At 56.0% G+C, this 15,197-nt stretch overlaps 9 non-coding genes across 9 annotated transcripts; all 9 read right to left on the minus strand.

Annotated features, from left to right (window-relative positions):
* Positions 1-212: 212 nt before the first annotated feature.
* LOC144251842 (small nucleolar RNA SNORD116) lies at positions 213-304 on the minus strand. Its single transcript, XR_013342763.1, has one exon. It is a non-coding gene; the product is annotated as a small nucleolar RNA SNORD116 (small nucleolar RNA).
* Positions 305-2,034: 1,730 nt separating this feature from the next.
* Positions 2,035-2,126, minus strand: LOC144251853 (small nucleolar RNA SNORD116). Its single transcript, XR_013342774.1, has one exon. It is a non-coding gene; the product is annotated as a small nucleolar RNA SNORD116 (small nucleolar RNA).
* A 1,731-nt stretch (positions 2,127-3,857) lies between these two features.
* LOC144251878 (small nucleolar RNA SNORD116) lies at positions 3,858-3,949 on the minus strand. Its single transcript, XR_013342799.1, has one exon. It is a non-coding gene; the product is annotated as a small nucleolar RNA SNORD116 (small nucleolar RNA).
* Positions 3,950-5,679: 1,730 nt separating this feature from the next.
* Positions 5,680-5,771, minus strand: LOC144251864 (small nucleolar RNA SNORD116). Its single transcript, XR_013342785.1, has one exon. It is a non-coding gene; the product is annotated as a small nucleolar RNA SNORD116 (small nucleolar RNA).
* Positions 5,772-7,500: 1,729 nt separating this feature from the next.
* On the minus strand, positions 7,501-7,592 carry LOC144251879 (small nucleolar RNA SNORD116). The gene has a single exon (XR_013342800.1). It is a non-coding gene; the product is annotated as a small nucleolar RNA SNORD116 (small nucleolar RNA).
* A 1,730-nt stretch (positions 7,593-9,322) lies between these two features.
* Positions 9,323-9,414, minus strand: LOC144251875 (small nucleolar RNA SNORD116). The gene has a single exon (XR_013342796.1). It is a non-coding gene; the product is annotated as a small nucleolar RNA SNORD116 (small nucleolar RNA).
* Positions 9,415-11,143: 1,729 nt separating this feature from the next.
* On the minus strand, positions 11,144-11,235 carry LOC144251880 (small nucleolar RNA SNORD116). The gene has a single exon (XR_013342801.1). It is a non-coding gene; the product is annotated as a small nucleolar RNA SNORD116 (small nucleolar RNA).
* A 1,730-nt stretch (positions 11,236-12,965) lies between these two features.
* Positions 12,966-13,057, minus strand: LOC144251881 (small nucleolar RNA SNORD116). Its single transcript, XR_013342802.1, has one exon. It is a non-coding gene; the product is annotated as a small nucleolar RNA SNORD116 (small nucleolar RNA).
* A 1,729-nt stretch (positions 13,058-14,786) lies between these two features.
* On the minus strand, positions 14,787-14,878 carry LOC144251886 (small nucleolar RNA SNORD116). Its single transcript, XR_013342807.1, has one exon. It is a non-coding gene; the product is annotated as a small nucleolar RNA SNORD116 (small nucleolar RNA).
* Between the last annotated feature and the right edge of the window lie 319 nt (positions 14,879-15,197).

Raw genomic sequence — 15,197 nt, forward strand, 5'->3', positions numbered from 1 at the left:
ACGTCTGGAGCTCTGGACCACCCATGCATGCCGAAACCAAAAGAGGACTGACCCTCAGAGGACTACAGGCTCGGGGTCCTAACGCCAGGTGAACTCGGCTGAAAAGGGCCTTCCCTTCCAGGGTCCATTCTGACACAGCCCCCGTCCAAAAAGGGCCACAGGGTTCTCCCTTCCACCACCCAGCTCACTGCAGCCCCCTACGTCTACGTGGTGGACCTCAGTTTCGATGAGAGAGACGGTATAGAGTTTTCACTCATTTTGTTCAGCTTCCAAGGAATGTTTTTGTGGGAGTCATCATCGATCCACGCTTGTGACCCTCACCCGGCAAGGAGCAACCTCGGTGACTTGGGGCCAGGAGACGCTTACCATCCTCAGCTACGAAGGGCCACACTCAGGAAACAGAGGGCACGGGCATGCGGGTGTTCCCCGTCCTCCCTGGGCATCTTCCCACAGCCAGAGGAGCCGGCGGCAACCTTTCACTCCTTCCGTGGAAACACGACCTGCCATGCGTATGCAAGGAGACAAAAGAGAGGGATGCCCATGAAAAACAACCATGACTGGCCTGCTCCGCAGCCTGCTGCTCCTCAGTTCACACTCTTTAGGGACTGCAGCCTTTTCACTTGCCCTCGCCATGCCGGCCTGAGCTCAGTTCCCATGTGGCTCTTAAGCTGCCCAACAAACTCTTCCAGCCACAGGAAACCCATCTGAGAATCTCCATCCAACTCTGCAAACCAATCTGACCCTGACTCCTTCCCTCCACGGGATGTCCAAGCAAGAAAGGGCGAACTTGAGAAAGCACGTCCTCTGGAAACCTCCTGCCTTTCTGGGCCATCGCCACGGGCATCTGGGAGCCCCAGGTGACGTCCATTCCAACAGGAGCTCCGGCCCCACCCACACGTTCCAATGCCTGAACCCCACAACTTGTGCAGGAGAGGAGACCCTCAGCGCCTGTCCAGCGCCTATGAAAGGCACTTGGCACAGAGGGGAATTTCATCACTCTCTACCTCCTTCAGGCACAGGCAACAATCCTTGCGCACTAATTTGGACCCACTTAGGCCTTTCCACTACCCAAACCGTTCGCGGCTGTCGTATGCTCAAAAACTAGAAGCTGACGTCTCGGGTTTGCAGGCGCCTCCTACAAGAGAAGTCATCCCTGAGGTCTGCCACCACGGTGGCTCATTCGGGATCCAAACTGTGTATATGCTCTTTCAGAATGCACAGCAACCACCATGCATGCAGCCTCACGGGCGGACCAAAAGCACACAAGGATACTAAGGCTTTTTCCTGAAGCACTTCTGATGCCCCAACTCGAGAGCCAACCATCTATCAGGAGGATCCATTAACAGAAGTGGCAGCAAAAGTACCCGCTTGCGGTAAGACCCAGTTTCTCCATGTGCATTCCCTCTATGTCCATCTACTCATCCAGGCACTGGTCCCTCTGGAGACCCACCCTTCCTTCCCCTGGTGGACCGTGGCTCCAGCCAACATTGTGTGGCAATACCACTGGCAACACTGTAGCATTTCCAGGAGAAGAGAAAACCCATCAGACTCCCGGAAACACCACGCCCCTGTGCACTAAAGCAGGGTCTCCCATGCTTTGAGCTGGGCCCGGCTCCGCCTTCCGACGAAAGTGGACCTCAATTTTTCTCTGGAACACCCAGCAGACCAGCACGGTGCTACTCGCCTTGGCAAAAAAGTCTCCAGTCCACAAGAGGAGGAAAGCTATTCTCCTGTGCCACGGCCCAGAACCTCCTAGTACGGCTGAACCCTACCGCCGAATACCCACTAGGAAATCATGCCGGGCCGGCCAATGTCTTCCTCAACGTCTGGAGCTCTGGAGCACCCATGCATGCCGAAACCAAAAGAGGACTGACCCTCAGAGGACTACAGGCTCGGGGTCCTAACGCCAGGTGAACTCGGCTGAAATGGGCCTTCCCTTCCAGGGTCCATTCCGACACAGCCCCCGTCCAAAAAGGGCCACAGGGTTCTCCCCTCCACCACCCAGCTCACTGCAGCCCCCTACGTCTACGTGGTGGACCTCAGTTTCGATGAGAGAGACGGTATAGAGTTTTCACTCATTTTGTTCAGCTTCCAAGGAATGTTTTTGTGGGAGTCATCATCGATCCACGCTTGTGACCCTCACCCGGCAAGGAGCAACCTCGGTGACTTGGGGCCAGGAGACGCTTACCATCCTCAGCTACGAAGGGCCACACTCAGGAAACAGAGGGCACGGGCATGCGGGTGTTCCCCGTCCTCCCTGGGCATCTTCCCACAGCCAGAGGAGCCGGCGGCAACCTTTCACTCCTTCCGTGGAAACACGACCTGCCATGCGTATGCAAGGAGACAAAAGAGAGGGATGCCCATGAAAAACAACCATGACTGGCCTGCTCCGCAGCCTGCTGCTCCTCAGTTCACACTCTTTAGGGACTGCAGCCTTTTCACTTGCCCTCGCCATGCCGGCCTGAGCTCAGTTCCCATGTGGCTCTTAAGCTGCCCAACAAACTCTTCCAGCCACAGGAAACCCATCTGAGAATCTCCATCCAACTCTGCAAACCAATCTGACCCTGACTCCTTCCCTCCACGGGATGTCCAAGCAAGAAAGGGCGAACTTGAGAAAGCACGTCCGCTGGAAACCTCCTGCCTTTCTGGGCCATCGCCACGGGCATCTGGGAGCCCCAGGTGACGTCCATTCCAACAGGAGCTCCGGCCCCACCCACACGTTCCAATGCCTGAACCCCACAACTTGTGCAGGAGAGGAGACCCTCAGCGCCTGTCCAGCGCCTATGAAAGGCACTTGGCACAGAGGGGAATTTCATCACTCTCTACCTCCTTCAGGCACAGGCAACAATCCTTGCGCACTACTTTGGACCCACTTAGGCCTTTCCACTACCCAAACCGTTCGCGGCTGTCCTAAGCTCAAAAACTAGAAGCTGACGTCTCGGGTTTGCAGGTGCCTCCTACAAGAGAAGTCATCCCTGAGGTCTGCCACCTGGGTGGCTCATTCGGGATCCAAACTGCCTATATGCTCTGTCAGAATGCACAGCAACCACCATGCATGCAGCCTCACGGGCGGACCAAAAGCACACAAGGATACTAAGGCTTTTTCCCTGAAGCACTTCTGATGCCCCAACTCGAGAGCCAACCATCTATCAGGAGGATCCATTAACAGAAGTGGCAGCAAAAGTACCCGCTTGCGGTAAGACCCAGTTTCTCCATGTGCATTCCCTCTATGTCCATCTACTCATCCAGGCACTGGTCCCTCTGGAGACCCACCCTTCCTTCCCCTGGTGGACCCTGGCTCCAGCCAACATTGTGTGGCAATACCACTGGCAACACTGTAGCATTTCCAGGAGAAGAGAAAACCCATCAGACTCCCGGAAACACCACGCCCCTGTGCATTAAAGCAGGGTCTCCCATGCTTTGAGCTGGGCCCGGCTCCGCCTTCCGACGAAAGTGGACCTCAATTTTTCTCTGGAACACCCAGCAGACCAGCACGGTGCTACTCGCCTTGGCAAAAAAGTCTCCAGTCCACAAGAGGAGGAAAGCTATTCTCCTGTGCCACGGCCCAGAACCTCCTAGTACGGCTGAACCCTACCGCCTAACACCCACTAGGAAATCATGCCGGGCCGGCCAATGTCTTCCTCAACGTCTGGAGCTCTGGACCACCCATGCATGCCGAAACCAAAAGAGGACTGACCCTCAGAGGACTACAGGCTCGGGGTCCTAACGCCAGGTGAACTCGGCTGAAAAGGGCCTTCCCTTCCAGGGTCCATTCTGACACAGCCCCCGTCCAAAAAGGGCCACAGGGTTCTCCCCTCCACCACCCAGCTCACTGCAGCCCCCTACGTCTACGTGGTGGACCTCACTTTCGATGAGAGAGACGGTATAGAGTTTTCACTCATTTTGTTCAGCTTCCAAGGAATGTTTTTGTGGGAGTCATCATCGATCCACGCTTGTGACCCTCACCCGGCAAGGAGCAACCTCGGTGACTTGGGGCCAGGAGACGCTTACCATCCTCAGCTACGAAGGGCCACACTCAGGAAACAGAGGGCACGGGCATGCGGGTGTTCCCCGTCCTCCCTGGGCATCTTCCCACAGCCAGAGGAGCCGGCGGCAACCTTTCACTCCTTCCGTGGAAACACGACCTGCCATGCGTATGCAAGGAGACAAAAGAGAGGGATGCCCATGAAAAACAACCATGACTGGCCTGCTCCGCAGCCTGCTGCTCCTCAGTTCACACTCTTTAGGGACTGCAGCCTTTTCACTTGCCCTCGCCATGCCGGCCTGAGCTCAGTTCCCATGTGGCTCTTAAGCTGCCCAACAAACTCTTCCAGCCACAGGAAACCCATCTGAGAATCTCCATCCAACTCTGCAAACCAATCTGACCCTGACTCCTTCCCTCCACGGGATGTCCAAGCAAGAAAGGGCGAACTTGAGAAAGCACGTCCTCTGGAAACCTCCTGCCTTTCTGGGCCATCGCCACGGGCATCTGGGAGCCCCAGGTGACGTCCATTCCAACAGGAGCTCCGGCCCCACCCACACGTTCCAATGCCTGAACCCCACAACTTGTGCAGGAGAGGAGACCCTCAGCGCCTGTCCAGCGCCTATGAAAGGCACTTGGCACAGAGGGGAATTTCATCACTCTCTACCTCCTTCAGGCACAGGCAACAATCCTTGCGCACTACTTTGGACCCACTTAGGCCTTTCCACTACCCAAACCGTTCGCGGCTGTCCTAAGCTCAAAAACTAGAAGCTGACGTCTCGGGTTTGCAGGTGCCTCCTACAAGAGAAGTCATCCCTGAGGTCTGCCACCTGGGTGGCTCATTCGGGATCCAAACTGCCTATATGCTCTTTCAGAATGCACAGCAACCACCATGCATGCAGCCTCACGGGCGGACCAAAAGCACACAAGGATACTAAGGCTTTTTCCTGAAGCACTTCTGATGCCCCAACTCGAGAGCCAACCATCTATCAGGAGGATCCATTAACAGAAGTGGCAGCAAAAGTACCCGCTTGCGGTAAGACCCAGTTTCTCCATGTGCATTCCCTCTATGTCCATCTACTCATCCAGGCACTGGTCCCTCTGGAGACCCACCCTTCCTTCCCCTGGTGGACCGTGGCTCCAGCCAACATTGTGTGGCAATACCACTGGCAACACTGTAGCATTTCCAGGAGAAGAGAAAACCCATCAGACTCCCGGAAACACCACGCCCCTGTGCACTAAAGCAGGGTCTCCCATGCTTTGAGCTGGGCCCGGCTCCGCCTTCCGACGAAAGTGGACCTCAATTTTTCTCTGGAACACCCAGCAGACCAGCACGGTGCTACTCGCCTTGGCAAAAAAGTCTCCAGTCCACAAGAGGAGGAAAGCTATTCTCCTGTGCCACGGCCCAGAACCTCCTAGTACGGCTGAACCCTACCGCCGAATACCCACTAGGAAATCATGCCGGGCAGGCCAATGTCTTCCTCAACGTCTGGAGCTCTGGAGCACCCATGCATGCCAAAACCAAAAGAGGACTGACCCTCAGAGGACTACAGGCTCGGGGTCCTAACGCCAGGTGAACTCGGCTGAAATGGGCCTTCCCTTCCAGGGTCCATTCCGACACAGCCCCCGTCCAAAAAGGGCCACAGGGTTCTCCCCTCCACCACCCAGCTCACTGCAGCCCCCTACGTCTACGTGGTGGACCTCAGTTTCGATGAGAGAGACGGTATAGAGTTTTCACTCATTTTGTTCAGCTTCCAAGGAATGTTTTTGTGGGAGTCATCATCGATCCACGCTTGTGACCCTCACCCGGCAAGGAGCAACCTCGGTGACTTGGGGCCAGGAGACGCTTACCATCCTCAGCTACGAAGGGCCACACTCAGGAAACAGAGGGCACGGGCATGCGGGTGTTCCCCGTCCTCCCTGGGCATCTTCCCACAGCCAGAGGAGCCGGCGGCAACCTTTCACTCCTTCCGTGGAAACACGACCTGCCATGCGTATGCAAGGAGACAAAAGAGAGGGATGCCCATGAAAAACAACCATGACTGGCCTGCTCCGCAGCCTGCTGCTCCTCAGTTCACACTCTTTAGGGACTGCAGCCTTTTCACTTGCCCTCGCCATGCCGGCCTGAGCTCAGTTCCCATGTGGCTCTTAAGCTGCCCAACAAACTCTTCCAGCCACAGGAAACCCATCTGAGAATCTCCATCCAACTCTGCAAACCAATCTGACCCTGACTCCTTCCCTCCACGGGATGTCCAAGCAAGAAAGGGCGAACTTGAGAAAGCACGTCCTCTGGAAACCTCCTGCCTTTCTGGGCCATCGCCACGGGCATCTGGGAGCCCCAGGTGACGTCCATTCCAACAGGAGCTCCGGCCCCACCCACACGTTCCAATGCCTGAACCCCACAACTTGTGCAGGAGAGGAGACCCTCAGCGCCTGTCCAGCGCCTATGAAAGGCACTTGGCACAGAGGGGAATTTCATCACTCTCTACCTCCTTCAGGCACAGGCAACAATCCTTGCGCACTACTTTGGACCCACTTAGGCCTTTCCACTACCCAAACCATTCGCGGCTGTCCTAAGCTCAAAAACTAGAAGCTGACGTCTCGGGTTTGCAGGTGCCTCCTACAAGAGAAGTCATCCCTGAGGTCTGCCACCACGGTGGCTCATTCGGGATCCAAACTGCCTATATGCTCTTTCAGAATGCACAGCAACCACCATGCATGCAGCCTCACGGGCGGACCAAAAGCACACAAGGATACTAAGGCTTTTTCCTGAAGCACTTCTGATGCCCCAACTCGAGAGCCAACCATCTATCAGGAGGATCCATTAACAGAAGTGGCAGCAAAAGTACCTGCTTGCGGTAAGACCCAGTTTCTCCATGTGCATTCCCTCTATGTCCATCTACTCATCCAGGCACTGGTCCCTCTGGAGACCCACCCTTCCTTCCCCTGGTGGACCGTGGCTCCAGCCAACATTGTGTGGCAATACCACTGGCAACACTGTAGCATTTCCAGGAGAAGAGAAAACCCATCAGACTCCCGGAAACACCACGCCCCTGTGCATTAAAGCAGGGTCTCCCATGCTTTGAGCTGGGCCCGGCTCCGCGTTCCGACGAAAGTGGACCTCAATTTTTCTCTGGAACACCCAGCAGACCAGCACGGTGCTACTCGCCTTGGCAAAAAAGTCTCCAGTCCACAAGAGGAGGAAAGCTATTCTCCTGTGCCACGGCCCAGAACCTCCTAGTACGGCTGAACCCTACCGCCTAACACCCACTAGGAAATCATGCCGGGCCGGCCAATGTCTTCCTCAACGTCTGGAGCTCTGGACCACCCATGCATGCCGAAACCAAAAGAGGACTGACCCTCAGAGGACTACAGGCTCGGGGTCCTAACGCCAGGTGAACTCGGCTGAAAAGGGCCTTCCCTTCCAGGGTCCATTCTGACACAGCCCCCGTCCAAAAAGGGCCACAGGGTTCTCCCTCCACCACCCAGCTCACTGCAGCCCCCTACGTCTACGTGGTGGACCTCACTTTCGATGAGAGAGACGGTATAGAGTTTTCACTCATTTTGTTCAGCTTCCAAGGAATGTTTTTGTGGGAGTCATCATCGATCCACGCTTGTGACCCTCACCCGGCAAGGAGCAACCTCGGTGACTTGGGGCCAGGAGACGCTTACCATCCTCAGCTACGAAGGGCCACACTCAGGAAACAGAGGGCACGGGCATGCGGGTGTTCCCCGTCCTCCCTGGGCATCTTCCCACAGCCAGAGGAGCCGGCGGCAACCTTTCACTCCTTCCGTGGAAACACGACCTGCCATGCGTATGCAAGGAGACAAAAGAGAGGGATGCCCATGAAAAACAACCATGACTGGCCTGCTCCGCAGCCTGCTGCTCCTCAGTTCACACTCTTTAGGGACTGCAGCCTTTTCACTTGCCCTCGCCATGCCGGCCTGAGCTCAGTTCCCATGTGGCTCTTAAGCTGCCCAACAAACTCTTCCAGCCACAGGAAACCCATCTGAGAATCTCCATCCAACTCTGCAAACCAATCTGACCCTGACTCCTTCCCTCCACGGGATGTCCAAGCAAGAAAGGGCGAACTTGAGAAAGCACGTCCTCTGGAAACCTCCTGCCTTTCTGGGCCATCGCCACGGGCATCTGGGAGCCCCAGGTGACGTCCATTCCAACAGGAGCTCCGGCCCCACCCACACGTTCCAATGCCTGAACCCCACAACTTGTGCAGGAGAGGAGACCCTCAGCGCCTGTCCAGCGCCTATGAAAGGCACTTGGCACAGAGGGGAATTTCATCACTCTCTACCTCCTTCAGGCACAGGCAACAATCCTTGCGCACTACTTTGGACCCACTTAGGCCTTTCCACTACCCAAACCGTTCGCGGCTGTCCTAAGCTCAAAAACTAGAAGCTGACGTCTCGGGTTTGCAGGTGCCTCCTACAAGAGAAGTCATCCCTGAGGTCTGCCACCTGGGTGGCTCATTCGGGATCCAAACTGCCTATATGCTCTTTCAGAATGCACAGGAACCACCATGCATGCAGCCTCACGGGCGGACCAAAAGCACACAAGGATACTAAGGCTTTTTCCTGAAGCACTTCTGATGCCCCAACTCGAGAGCCAACCATCTATCAGGAGGATCCATTAACAGAAGTGGCAGCAAAAGTACCCGCTTGCGGTAAGACCCAGTTTCTCCATGTGCATTCCCTCTATGTCCATCTACTCATCCAGGCACTGGTCCCTCTGGAGACCCACCCTTCCTTCCCCTGGTGGACCGTGGCTCCAGCCAACATTGTGTGGCAATACCACTGGCAACACTGTAGCATTTCCAGGAGAAGAGAAAACCCATCAGACTCCCGGAAACACCACGCCCCTGTGCACTAAAGCAGGGTCTCCCATGCTTTGAGCTGGGCCCGGCTCCGCCTTCCGACGAAAGTGGACCTCAATTTTTCTCTGGAACACCCAGCAGACCAGCACGGTGCTACTCGCCTTGGCAAAAAAGTCTCCAGTCCACAAGAGGAGGAAAGCTATTCTCCTGTGCCACGGCCCAGAACCTCCTAGTACGGCTGAACCCTACCGCCGAATACCCACTAGGAAATCATGCCGGGCAGGCCAATGTCTTCCTCAACGTCTGGAGCTCTGGAGCACCCATGCATGCCAAAACCAAAAGAGGACTGACCCTCAGAGGACTACAGGCTCGGGGTCCTAACGCCAGGTGAACTCGGCTGAAATGGGCCTTCCCTTCCAGGGTCCATTCCGACACAGCCCCCGTCCAAAAAGGGCCACAGGGTTCTCCCCTCCACCACCCAGCTCACTGCAGCCCCCTACGTCTACGTGGTGGACCTCAGTTTCGATGAGAGAGACGGTATAGAGTTTTCACTCATTTTGTTCAGCTTCCAAGGAATGTTTTTGTGGGAGTCATCATCGATCCACGCTTGTGACCCTCACCCGGCAAGGAGCAACCTCGGTGACTTGGGGCCAGGAGACGCTTACCATCCTCAGCTACGAAGGGCCACACTCAGGAAACAGAGGGCACGGGCATGCGGGTGTTCCCCGTCCTCCCTGGGCATCTTCCCACAGCCAGAGGAGCCGGCGGCAACCTTTCACTCCTTCCGTGGAAACACGACCTGCCATGCGTATGCAAGGAGACAAAAGAGAGGGATGCCCATGAAAAACAACCATGACTGGCCTGCTCCGCAGCCTGCTGCTCCTCAGTTCACACTCTTTAGGGACTGCAGCCTTTTCACTTGCCCTCGCCATGCCGGCCTGAGCTCAGTTCCCATGTGGCTCTTAAGCTGCCCAACAAACTCTTCCAGCCACAGGAAACCCATCTGAGAATCTCCATCCAACTCTGCAAACCAATCTGACCCTGACTCCTTCCCTCCACGGGATGTCCAAGCAAGAAAGGGCGAACTTGAGAAAGCACGTCCTCTGGAAACCTCCTGCCTTTCTGGGCCATCGCCACGGGCATCTGGGAGCCCCAGGTGACGTCCATTCCAACAGGAGCTCCGGCCCCACCCACACGTTCCAATGCCTGAACCCCACAACTTGTGCAGGAGAGGAGACCCTCAGCGCCTGTCCAGCGCCTATGAAAGGCACTTGGCACAGAGGGGAATTTCATCACTCTCTACCTCCTTCAGGCACAGGCAACAATCCTTGCGCACTACTTTGGACCCACTTAGGCCTTTCCACTACCCAAACCATTCGCGGCTGTCCTAAGCTCAAAAACTAGAAGCTGACGTCTCGGGTTTGCAGGTGCCTCCTACAAGAGAAGTCATCCCTGAGGTCTGCCACCACGGTGGCTCATTCGGGATCCAAACTGCCTATATGCTCTTTCAGAATGCACAGCAACCACCATGCATGCAGCCTCACGGGCGGACCAAAAGCACACAAGGATACTAAGGCTTTTTCCTGAAGCACTTCTGATGCCCCAACTCGAGAGCCAACCATCTATCAGGAGGATCCATTAACAGAAGTGGCAGCAAAAGTACCTGCTTGCGGTAAGACCCAGTTTCTCCATGTGCATTCCCTCTATGTCCATCTACTCATCCAGGCACTGGTCCCTCTGGAGACCCACCCTTCCTTCCCCTGGTGGACCGTGGCTCCAGCCAACATTGTGTGGCAATACCACTGGCAACACTGTAGCATTTCCAGGAGAAGAGAAAACCCATCAGACTCCCGGAAACACCACGCCCCTGTGCATTAAAGCAGGGTCTCCCATGCTTTGAGCTGGGCCCGGCTCCGCGTTCCGACGAAAGTGGACCTCAATTTTTCTCTGGAACACCCAGCAGACCAGCACGGTGCTACTCGCCTTGGCAAAAAAGTCTCCAGTCCACAAGAGGAGGAAAGCTATTCTCCTGTGCCACGGCCCAGAACCTCCTAGTACGGCTGAACCCTACCGCCTAACACCCACTAGGAAATCATGCCGGGCCGGCCAATGTCTTCCTCAACGTCTGGAGCTCTGGACCACCCATGCATGCCGAAACCAAAAGAGGACTGACCCTCAGAGGACTACAGGCTCGGGGTCCTAACGCCAGGTGAACTCGGCTGAAAAGGGCCTTCCCTTCCAGGGTCCATTCTGACACAGCCCCGTCCAAAAAGGGCCACAGGGTTCTCCCCTCCACCACCCAGCTCACTGCAGCCCCCTACGTCTACGTGGTGGACCTCACTTTCGATGAGAGAGACGGTATAGAGTTTTCACTCATTTTGTTCAGCTTCCAAGGAATGTTTTTGTGGGAGTCATCATCGATCCACGCTTGTGACCCTCACCCGGCAAGGAGCAACCTCGGTGACTTGGGGCCAGGAGACGCTTACCATCCTCAGCTACGAAGGGCCACACTCAGGAAACAGAGGGCACGGGCATGCGGGTGTTCCCCGTCCTCCCTGGGCATCTTCCCACAGCCAGAGGAGCCGGCGGCAACCTTTCACTCCTTCCGTGGAAACACGACCTGCCATGCGTATGCAAGGAGACAAAAGAGAGGGATGCCCATGAAAAACAACCATGACTGGCCTGCTCCGCAGCCTGCTGCTCCTCAGTTCACACTCTTTAGGGACTGCAGCCTTTTCACTTGCCCTCGCCATGCCGGCCTGAGCTCAGTTCCCATGTGGCTCTTAAGCTGCCCAACAAACTCTTCCAGCCACAGGAAACCCCATCTGAGAATCTCCATCCAACTCTGCAAACCAATCTGACCCTGACTCCTTCCCTCCACGGGATGTCCAAGCAAGAAAGGGCGAACTTGAGAAAGCACGTCCTCTGGAAACCTCCTGCCTTTCTGGGCCATCGCCACGGGCATCTGGGAGCCCCAGGTGACGTCCATTCCAACAGGAGCTCCGGCCCACCCACACGTTCCAATGCCTGAACCCCACAACTTGTGCAGGAGAGGAGACCCTCAGCGCCTGTCCAGCGCCTATGAAAGGCACTTGGCACAGAGGGGAATTTCATCACTCTCTACCTCCTTCAGGCACAGGCAACAATCCTTGCGCACTAATTTGGACCCACTTAGGCCTTTCCACTACCCAAACCGTTCGCGGCTGTCCTATGCTCAAAAAGTAGAAGCTGACGTCTCGGGTTCGCAGGCGCCTCCTACAAGAGAAGTCATCCCTGAGGTCTGCCACAACGGTGGCTCATTCGGCATCCAAACTGCCTATATGCTCTTTCAGAATGCACAGCAACCACCATGCATGCAGCCTCACGGGCGGACCAAAAGCACACAAGGATACTAAGGCTTTTTCCTGAAGCACTTCTGATGCCCCAACTCGAGAGCCAACCATCTATCAGGAGGATCCATTAACAGAAGTGGCAGCAAAAGTACCCGCTTGCGGTAAGACCCAGTTTCTCCATGTGCATTCCCTCTATGTCCATCTACTCATCCAGGCACTGGTCCCTCTGGAGACCCACCCTTCCTTCCCCTGGTGGACCGTGGCTCCAGCCAACATTGTGTGGCAATACCACTGGCAACACTGTAGCATTTCCAGGAGAAGCGAAAACCCATCAGACTCCCGGAAACACCACGCCCCTGTGCACTAAAGCAGGGTCTCCCATGCTTTGAGCTGGGCCCGGCTCCGCCTTCCGACGAAAGTGGACCTCAATTTTTCTCTGGAACACCCAGCAGACCAGCACGGTGCTACTCGCCTTGGCAAAAACGTCTCCAGTCCACAAGAGGAGGAAAGCTATTCTCCTGTGCCACGGCCCAGAACCTCCTAGTACGGCTGAACCCTACCGCCTAACACCCACTAGGAAATCATGCCGGGCCGGCCAATGTCTTCCTCAACGTCTGGAGCTCTGGACCACCCATGCATGCCGAAACCAAAAGAGGACTGACCCTCAGAGGACTACAGGCTCGGGGTCCTAACGCCAGGTGAACTCGGCTGAAAAGGGCCTTCCCTTCCAGGGTCCATTCTGACACAGCCCCCGTCCAAAAAGGGCCACAGGGTTCTCCCCTCCACCACCCAGCTCACTGCAGCCCCCTACGTCTACGTGGTGGACCTCACTTTCGATGAGAGAGACGGTATAGAGTTTTCACTCATTTTGTTCAGCTTCCAAGGAATGTTTTTGTGGGAGTCATCATCGATCCACGCTTGTGACCCTCACTCGGCAAGGAGCAACCTCGGTGACTTGGGGCCAGGAGACGCTTACCATCCTCAGCTACGAAGGGCCACACTCAGGAAACAGAGGGCACGGGCATGCGGGTGTTCCCCGTCCTCCCTGGGCATCTTCCCACAGCCAGAGGAGCCGGCGGCAACCTTTCACTCCTTCCGTGGAAACACGACCTGCCATGCGTATGCAAGGAGACAAAAGAGAGGGATGCCCATGAAAAACAACCATGACTGGCCTGCTCCGCAGCCTGCTGCTCCTCAGTTCACACTCTTTAGGGACTGCAGCCTTTTCACTTGCCCTCGCCATGCCGGCCTGAGCTCAGTTCCCATGTGGCTCTTAAGCTGCCCAACAAACTCTTCCAGCCACAGGAAACCCATCTGAGAATCTCCATCCAACTCTGCAAACCAATCTGACCCTGACTCCTTCCCTCCACGGGATGTCCAAGCAAGAAAGGGCGAACTTGAGAAAGCACGTCCTCTGGAAACCTCCTGCCTTTCTGGGCCATCGCCACGGGCATCTGGGAGCCCCAGGTGACGTCCATTCCAACAGGAGCTCCGGCCCCACCCACACGTTCCAATGCCTGAACCCCACAACTTGTGCAGGAGAGGAGACCCTCAGCGCCTGTCCAGCGCCTATGAAAGGCACTTGGCACAGAGGGGAATTTCATCACTCTCTACCTCCTTCAGGCACAGGCAACAATCCTTGCGCACTACTTTGGACCCACTTAGGCCTTTCCACTACCCAAACCGTTCGCGGCTGTCCTATGCTCAAAAACTAGAAGCTGACGTCTCGGGTTCGCAGGCGCCTCCTACAAGAGAAGTCATCCCTGAGGTCTGCCACAACGGTGGCTCATTCGGCATCCAAACTGCCTATATGCTCTTTCAGAATGCACAGCAACCACCATGCATGCAGCCTCACGGGCGGATCAAAAGCACACAAGGATACTAAGGCTTTTTCCTGAAGCACTTCTGATGCCCCAACTCGAGAGCCAACCATCTATCAGGAGGATCCATTAACAGAAGTGGCAGCAAAAGTACCTGCTTGCGGTAAGACCCAGTTTCTCCATGTGCATTCCCTCTATGTCCATCTACTCATCCAGGCACTGGTCCCTCTGGAGACCCACCCTTCCTTCCCCTGGTGGACCGTGGCTCCAGCCAACATTGTGTGGCTATACCACTGGCAACACTGTAGCATTTCCAGGAGAAGAGAAAACCCATCAGACTCCCGGAAACACCACGCCCCTGTGCACTAAAGCAGGGTCTCCCATGCTTTGAGCTGGGCCCGGCTCCGCGTTCCGACGAAAGTGGACCTCAATTTTTCTCTGGAACACCCAGCAGACCAGCACGGTGCTACTCGCCTTGGCAAAAACGTCTCCAGTCCACAAGAGGAGGAAAGCTATTCTCCTGTGCCACGGCCCAGAACCTCCTAGTACGGCTGAACCCTACCGCCGAATACCCACTAGGAAATCATGCCGGGCAGGCCAATGTCTTCCTCAACGTCTGGAGCTCTGGAGCACCCATGCATGCCGAAACCAAAAGAGGACTGACCCTCAGAGGACTACAGGCTCGGGGTCCTAACGCCAGGTGAACTCGGCTGAAATGGGCCTTCCCTTCCAGGGTCCATTCTGACACAGCCCCGTCCAAAAAGGGCCACAGGGTTCTCCCCTCCACCACCCAGCTCACTGCAGCCCCCTACGTCTACGTGGTGGACCTCAGTTTCGATGAGAGAGACGGTATAGAGTTTTCACTCATTTTGTTCAGCTTCCAAGGAATGTTTTTGTGGGAGTCATCATCGATCCACGCTTGTGACCCTCACCCGGCAAGGAGCAACCTCGGTGACTTGGGGCCAGGAGACGCTTACCATCCTCAGCTACGAAGGGCCACACTCAGGAAACAGAGGGCACGGGCATGCGGGTGTTCCCCGTCCTCCCTGGGCATCTTCCCACAGCCAGAGGAGCCGGTGGCAACCTTTCACTCCTTCCGTGGAAACACGACCTGCCATGCGTATGCAAGGAGACAAAAGAGAGGGTTGCCCATGAAAAACAACCATGACTGGCCTGCTCCGCAGCCTGCTGCTCCTCAGTTCACACTCTTTAGGGACTGCAGCCTTTTCACTTG

Source organism: Urocitellus parryii, unplaced genomic scaffold, assembly GCF_045843805.1.
Source record: "Urocitellus parryii isolate mUroPar1 unplaced genomic scaffold, mUroPar1.hap1 Scaffold_2447, whole genome shotgun sequence".
Lineage (NCBI taxonomy): Eukaryota > Metazoa > Chordata > Mammalia > Rodentia > Sciuridae > Urocitellus > Urocitellus parryii.